The following is an 8177-nucleotide window of genomic DNA, read 5'->3' on the forward strand; positions in this document are numbered from 1 at the left end:
AAGAAAGAAAGAAAGAAAGAAAGAAAGAAAGAAAGAAAGAAAGAAAGAAAGAAAGAAAGGTAGGTTATAATTATAATCCTTCACAATCATACATCCTTAGCCTTGTAAAGTTTTTCAATGTGGTAGAAGAGAATTGACTTTCAATTGCTGCCATGTTAGCCATGTCGCCACTGTCTCTGCTATTACTTCTTTCTGCTGGAAGAGGTGCAAGAAAGAAAAGGTGCATATGAAGTCACTGGCTACATAGGACTGTCCCATGTGATGCGATGCCATGATCTGCCATCTCTTACAGTACAGCTTTTCATTCCAGGATAGCCCATTGTGCAGACTGTTTTGGATGCAGCTTGGCATGAGCACAGAAAGTCCATACAGCCACCCACAACTTGATCTACTAGTTGTGAACGGAAACTTTTGAACACGTTCCACCGGCTGCACAATGGTACCATTTATGACTTTATTCTCAGGGGAAAACATTTGCTGTGCGAATAATACCAGGGACTTATGTAAGCCTCTTCATTTTCAGGGAGCTTTATGGGTGTCAGCAAATTCACACAACACCGTGGTAAGGTAGCAAGGCATTGTTATACCTTCTTTACAGAGAGAGAAACCAGATCACAGCATCAGATTTTCCCAAGGCCAAATGGACAATAAGGGGCATGGACTCATTCCCAAAGAGAACCATCCTCTTCTGCTAGAGAACACCAACAATTTTCCACTTACAGAAAGGCTCCACAGGGTTCTATCCTGGATCTAACACTTGAGGATAACTACTCTGACTTTTGACACTTCTAATGTTGCATGATTCTTTGGTTTTGTCCAGATGGGTAAAAAGGTAAAGACAAAAAGGGGTACCCACATAAGATACTATGAAGGCTTGCCATCTCTCATATGCCTCGTCACTGAGGAATTGTCCAACCTATAATCACAGGATAACAGAGGGAAACGCTGAGTATCCATAAAGTTCTATGAGGGAAAAAATAACTTTCACTACCATATAGGACATCTTTGTTGATTTCAATTGCTGTTTATGAGATTGAGAGTCTTCTCTATAAGCTCTGAGAACATGTTAAATACCTCTAGAGTGGGTTGAATTGTGGCTTTCAAAAAAAAAAAAAATGTCCAAGTCCTAACCCTCATAGCCACAGCTGTGACCTTTTTGGCAAATAAATGGGTCTTTGCAGATGTAATTAAGTTAAGGATCTCAAGATGAGATCATCCCGGATTTAGGGTAGGCCTAAATCCAGTGACAGGTGTCCTCATAAGATAAAGGCAGAGAGAGATCTGAGACACAGACAAACAGAGGGGAAGGCCATGTGAAGACAGAGGCAGAAACTGGAGTTACTCAGCTAAAAGCCATGGGAATTCAGAGTTTCCAGCAGCCACCAGAAGCTAGGATAAAGGCATGGAATGGATTCTCCTTTAGAAACTGCTTAGAAGAACCTTAGAACCTTCCCTGAGAGACTTCCCGTAGAAGAATCAGTGCTGCCTTGATTTTAGGTGTCTGGCCTACAAAACTGTAAGAATAAATTTCTGTTTTTAAGCCTCCTAGTTTGTGGTAATTTGTAACAGCAACCCTAGGACACGAATACATCCTCTTCAGCTTCTCCCCATCCTCAGAATCACATGAGTTTTAACTCAATTCAAAGCTAAATACATACAATGACAAATCTTTTCATTTGTGTGTGTGTGTGTGTGTGTGTGTGTGTGTGTGTGTTAGAAGATACAAATTCTAAAATGGTTGAAAATTACTCTCCTAGATCACCAATATTAGTGAATGAAAAATTGGATTATCCTGACTTATTCCACTGTTAAGGTCAAAGGGACATCATGAAGAGAAGAAAAATCAAGAAGCGGTGGAATGAATTCTAGTCACAAAGCAAGAGTTTTCATACATTATCTTCTCCAGGCCACTGCCTCAAGAAAGAACAAAGTGAAGCACAGTGTAGCCTTTAAAAATAATATTATAATTATTACTAATTTAATAAAAATTTATTACATAAATTCAACCATTACAGAAACTCATAATGTAGAAAATGACAACCTCCAATATAGAACACCTTCGTCTAATTTTTTTTTCTCTCTAAATACATGGACACTCTGTCTCCTTCCCCAACCTTGTAAGAACTGGAATGGAGAGGGGGTCTGCAGGACAGCCTAGTGTCTACTAGTTTTTTGGCCTAATTTAGTTGAATGAAAGGAATGTTTGCTGAGTGGTTCCAAATGTAAGCCCTATTTCTTGAAAGCCTTGGGTCAGACAAAAAACTGACCAAATACATCTCACGTGAGATTACATTTTTTTATTATAACACAGGTTGATATACGTTTTCAGGATCAGATTAGTAAATATCTCAGGTTTTGTGGGCCATGTGGTTTCTGTTGCAGCTAAACTCTGCTAATATAGTGCAAACGCAGTCAGAAATGATATGCACATGAATAAGCATAGTTCTTTTATTATTTTATCACTGCATAGCAAATGACCACAAATTTAGTGTCTTAAAACAACACTTATTTACTAATTCTAGTTCTATAGGTCAGAAGTCTAATTGGCCTAGAATACTCTACTTAGGGTCTGACAAGCCTGACAAGAAGGTGCTGGCCAGAAGAGCTCTCATCTACAGGCTCTGGGTAAGAATTTGCTTCCAAACTTACTCAGGGTTTGGAAGAATCCAGCTCTTTGGGGTTGTAGGATCGATACACCAGCCTCCTTGCTGCATGTCAGTGAGAGTCATTCTCAGTTCTTAGAGGCCTCTCTCAGGTCTCTCATAGGCCATTCATAATATGAATGTTTGTTCTCTTCCAAGCCAGGGAAAGGACATCTCTCTAACTTCCTCTTCTTCTCCCAGCCAGGGAGAACCCTTTACTTTTAAAGGGCTCATATGATTACCTTAGACCCACCTGAGTAACTTTCCCATTGACTAGCCAAAGTCAATTGATTAGTAACCTTAATTACACCTGCAATAATCCCTTCTACCGTATAATGTAACATAATCACAGCAGTGAAACCTCATTATGTTCACAGGTTTTGCCCACAATCAAGGGGAGATTATTATGCAAGAGGGATTGTCACTGGGGGTCATTTTAGATTCTGCCTAACATAGCTTTGCTCTACTATAGCTTTATTTATAGACAATAAAGTCTGGATTGAGTAAAAGGTTCACATTTAACAAATATTATACTTTATTTTTCAACCTCATGAATGTAAAAACTATTCTAAACAAGCAGAGGGCTGGATGTGGGGCAGGAGCTGTGGTTTGCTGACTCCTGAGTTAGAGGATCAAATAAACAAATGTTATAGGAACACCAAAAGAGTAATTTTCATTGTACCCACAACGTGCCTTCATCACAGTAAGTATTCCAAGAGAGCATGAATGAACAAATACTGGGTTCCCAGTGGAGATAACATGCACCCCAAAAGTCCTGGTACAGAGTCCACTGCTGGGAATAGAGTAAAAACAGTTCTGCTTTGGAACAGGAGTCCAGGCATGACTTAGGGGAGGTCCAGGTGGCCCAGAGCTCAGGCTGGAGCACCTGTGACATTTCCCCTGGGCTCCAAAGTAAAAGCACTGTAATTATAAGGGTCATATAATAGTTAAAGTCTACCCAGCACATTTTACCTGTTTGCTGGACTGAAAAGCCAAGCAAAACTCAACAGTCTTTCTTTGAGATACTGGGGTTGGTATATGGGTTTAGGTCTCCTTAATGACTGGTAGGCTCATCTGGCTTTGCAACAGTACCACATTCCAACTAAATGTATCTCTTGGTAAATGAATGAGGTAGGAATGGCTTGGACCATACTGAGAGTAAAATGCATGGTAAACTCAGGGCTATGGGGAAACTTAGCACTAATTGGTGTAATCTCTTTACTAGTATAAAGGATCCATCCCCAGCATTTTCTAGGTGGAGATATTCTCTGGGATAATAGGAAAAATCACAAAATTGGCTGAAGCCCTATCAGAGGTACAGTATTCGCTCTGGAAAATCTGGGAGAGTGTTCTAGTCTGTAAACTACCCAGAACCCCAGATTTATAGAATACCAGGATTAGAGGGGACCTGAAGGACCACCTGTTTCAACTCTCACATGCAGGAAGAAATCAAGTCTCGAGACATTAAATTACTTTCCAAATGTCCCAAGCTAGGTTAGTAAGAGTTTAGGAAGATCCTATTTATTGTGATTCCCAATAAAATACTATTTGTGATCCAGCTTCTCTTCTTCATTTGTCCCAGACTTTCTCAAAATTCTGGTTAGCATTGTGGCCAGAATTGTGCCAGAGATTATTGTTTCTTCCTGCTCCTTCTACTGTCACATCATCTCCCTGGGCTGTTGTCACTTTTTATCTTGTATTTTATAAAATTGAAGAAGGTGCTTCCTGCCTAGATTTTCATGGGTCCTTCTTTCCTGGTTGCTCTTTTAGATAACATATCCAGGCTGCTGGTAAGGAATCAGAGTTCTGGGGACAGCCTGGTTTGGTCTGTAGACAGTCTAGTTGAGGTCAGAGCAATCCTTGCATTAAATATCAATATTGAAGGGAAGTGGGAAGAGGTTTCTAAAATATTTATTTGCATTTCTAATTTATGGCTCAGTTTTCCTTAAAATGGAGAGGACTAATTGCCCTGTGCCACCTTAGCAATACCCTAAATTTTTGGAGATCATGCTTCTTGTTGGACCTCCTTACCAGTGAGTCACATCTTTCATTGCCCAACATGTCCCCAGTGTCTTAGGATTCCCTGTGGTTTCTCCTCCATTCCATGTACTTAGCCCCATCTCTAGGCTCCTGTCATCAGCTTTCAAGACCATAATCTAGGAGCTGAAAACCCACAAGGGAACTCTCTGGACTGCAATTCTCCAAAATCCTTCTCTCTTGCAAAGCCTCAGGATGGCCCAGGCATGACCTCTAATGTCATGTGGTGCCTATCCTTCTTTTCTACCTCTTGGTATTCCTTGGTCCTGCTTATTATCCCTCCATAGCCTGATAGGGAGGTCATATCTTCTCATCAACACAAGGTCCTTCCAGCTCTCCACCAAAATTATGTCCAGTTGTCCTCACCCTTCCCATCTTCACCTATGAGGACATGGAGACTTTTGTTGGATTTGGCACTGCTCACTGGGTTTTCTCCTCCTTTCACTGTCAAAACTCACTTGTTAGACCTGCCTTGCTATGATTCTGTCTCCTGTGTCACCACTCCTATCCAACTCACTCTTTTTGCTCCCCAGAGCCTCTGCTCATGAACACTGTGGGACTAGCATGCCTGGGTAGGTTCAGAAGGCCTGCAGAATTGACACCATGAAGTCACCTACAGAGAGCTTCTCCCTACTAAGAGTTCTAAGAAGGACATCTGTTATTTGCTTGCTCAGGTGGGGCCTCTGTTCCCACCCCCAGCCCAGGGCACCATCACTGGAGATTAGGAAGCAGCCTCTGTTCCCCCATCCCTCCCCACATGTATCATAAATGTTTCTTGAGGAAAAATACTGCAGCCTCATGGCTGTCAGTTCTGAAGGTCCTAGGACCCCCATTTTGAGGCCCCATTGTGGATTCACTGTCCTCAATCCTCTTTCTGTTTCCATTTTTTAGGGCAATTGCATTCATGTAATGAAAGCAATGCCTATATCATTGAAGCCATAGCTGTTTTCACACACAACACTTACCTTTCTCTTCTGGACTTATAACATGTGCCCTGAATATGCTGCTTCTATCACAGCAGGGGCACTCCTGTCTCAGTTCATCCTACAAGAGAGATACAGGCATTTCCTGTTATTATTTTCGCCCAGAAGTGTTTTGAACCTTAAAAAAAATACTTTTCCTCTTTTATAAAGAAAAATGCACCTGGATGGCTCAGTCAGTTAAGCATCTGACTCATGATCTCGTGGTTCTTGAGTTCAAGCCCCACATGGGGCTCTGTGCTGACAGCTCAGAGCCTGGAGCCTGCTTTGGATTCTGTGTCTCCCTCTCTCTCTGTTCCTCCCCTACTCAGGCTCTGTCTCTCTCTCTCTTAAAAATAAAGATTAAAAAAAATTTTTTTAAATGCTATGCTCAACCACCCAACAAACTCTTGACATGACCCACCTAGCAAGATGAGACCCTGGTCCCATCAGGTGCTCCCTTAGAAGGCTCATTTGTGCAGATTCCCTACAACTAAGAGAATTAATAAACCTGCTTTGTTTGCTTATATCACAGGAACAGTAGACTTACATTGGTTCCCAAGTTGTGAAATTCTCCTATAATATTAAACACCCTTTTTTTCAAAGTACACATACATTTCCTTCTAGAAATGTTGATACATATCCAAAAGAACTTTCTTTATCTGTTTGAAAACCAATGCTATAAAATGTTAGAGGAACAAAAGGAAGATGTGAAGGCTACACAAAGAATGACTCTGTGGGACCCAGAGAGAAAAAGAGAAGAGAACCATCATGAAACTACCTGGCCAAACAGTGTTCTCAGAAATGGGTGTATGTTTTCTCAACATGTATACCATAATCTTTAGGTCTGAAATACACATCTCTGTGTGTTATGCAGTATACTACTCAAATGAAAAAGTTTTCACCCCAACTCCAGAAGAGCCCTACTTTATAAATTTATTGTTTCTCACGCAATGCGTTCAGTATGACCCTCTCCTATACGAGCTCCTCAACTTTGTCATTTGCCATTAGTAGATGATTGAGAAGCAATGTAAAGACCTCCTGTCCACAAAGCCCAACTGCAGGCATATGTATGAATCCAGAGTCCCTAGCTAGGGACAAGGAAGGGATATATGTGTGTATTTTGGGTGTGGGGAGTGGGAGCGGGTGGAATCCCAGCGATCACAGGTTGCAGAGCTCTCTTTGAACTTGATCATTTTTAAACTTTGCCTATCCTTGAGAAATAATGACATCTGAGACACAACACAATCCCAGGGTATGAACAGGCATAAGACTTCAACTGCTCCTGGTAGCAGAAGTGAGAGAATACCAATATGACAACTCCACAGACATATGGTACAAGGGATCATTACCCAGGCTGATCAACTCTGCACGGTCCTATCTGCCTTGGCCCCATAAAGCACCATTGTACAGTTTAACACAGCTGGACTGACTCTTCAGAAACACACTGCAGTGGCTAAGGCTGTGCTGACCTGAAAGAAAAGAAGGAAAAAAGATAGTATTAATGTCTCCCTCTCATGTCAACAGGATTTAGTGAAAAAGAAACAGAGGACTTTGTCATTTTTTAATGCCCCCAAATCTTCCTATATATCCAGGATATTTTGAATTCTATTTAGTATTTGATTTGAGTTTTAATTTTTTAACAGTAGATAAAGTCAAATGAGTAAATCACATGCATTAAAATCCTGAAAACCTTTCCCAACCTAAAGATAGCCAATAACTTTTAGCCTACATTTCACATGAGGAAAAACAAATGTTTCAATGAAGTGTCCCAAATTCTTAGACAAATCAGAGATAAGAAGCTCCCGCCAGCGACTTCAGTGTTACTGGCCCAATTTAGCAGTTTGGGCCTTGGCGGAAGTCCCACTGACAGGACAGAGGACTCTTTGGGAAGACAGAGGCAATTTGAAATGCAAGTGTTATTTATAAATTATCTCCAGATGGTCCAGTTCCTACAATTCCTAAATTGCTCAGATTTTCAGAGTGGAAATTTTAATCACAGACATTTGAGGTGGATTTAGTCTAAGCTGGGGATGATTTTGAGAACTTAAATGACAAAAAGAAGGCAAAAGAGTCTCTCCTGGGACTGCTCAGGAGACTTGCCCTTGCTTGTGGTCTCAGTGAATCACCATTTGCATTCAGCTTTACAGTTTACAAAGCCCTTTTGCTCAGACTCTCAGAGAGGCCTTGCCCTTTGCACCTGGGAGGAACTGATGAAAATATCCTCTAGGGAGGGAACCAAACTGAATAGCTAATTTACTGTTAGAGCATCTCTCTCTCTGTCTCTCTCTCTCTCTCTCTCTCTCTGTTTCTCTCTCACCCTAGCACAGGTTAGGTATTAAAGTTCCAATTCTCCTGTTTCTGGTAAGCACTTCTCCATATCAGGAGCTATGTCTGATCTAGACTTTGCCATCTCCCCTGCTCCCTCCCTACACCTTCCTCTCTCTCCTTCCTTCTTTCACTACTCCTTTTCTTTCTCCCTTCTTCTCTCTCTTTCTTTCTTCCTTCTATCCTTCCATCCTTCCATTGTTCTTTCCAC

General features: G+C 41.2%; 1 long non-coding RNA gene across 1 annotated transcript in view; it reads right to left on the bottom strand.

Annotated features, from left to right (window-relative positions):
• Positions 1-7152, bottom strand: part of LOC125935638 (uncharacterized) — a 25612-nt gene extending 18460 nt beyond the window's left edge. Inside the window, exons 1-2 of the long non-coding RNA XR_007461724.1 lie at positions 6991-7152; positions 5645-5723 (exon numbers count right to left, since the gene is read on the bottom strand). This is a non-coding gene — a long non-coding RNA (uncharacterized LOC125935638). The remainder of the gene's footprint in view (positions 1-5644; positions 5724-6990) is intronic.
• Between the last annotated feature and the right edge of the window lie 1025 nt (positions 7153-8177).

The sequence above is a fragment of the Panthera uncia genome (genome assembly GCF_023721935.1).
Source record: "Panthera uncia isolate 11264 chromosome A1 unlocalized genomic scaffold, Puncia_PCG_1.0 HiC_scaffold_17, whole genome shotgun sequence".
Classification (NCBI taxonomy): Eukaryota; Metazoa; Chordata; class Mammalia; order Carnivora; family Felidae; genus Panthera; species Panthera uncia.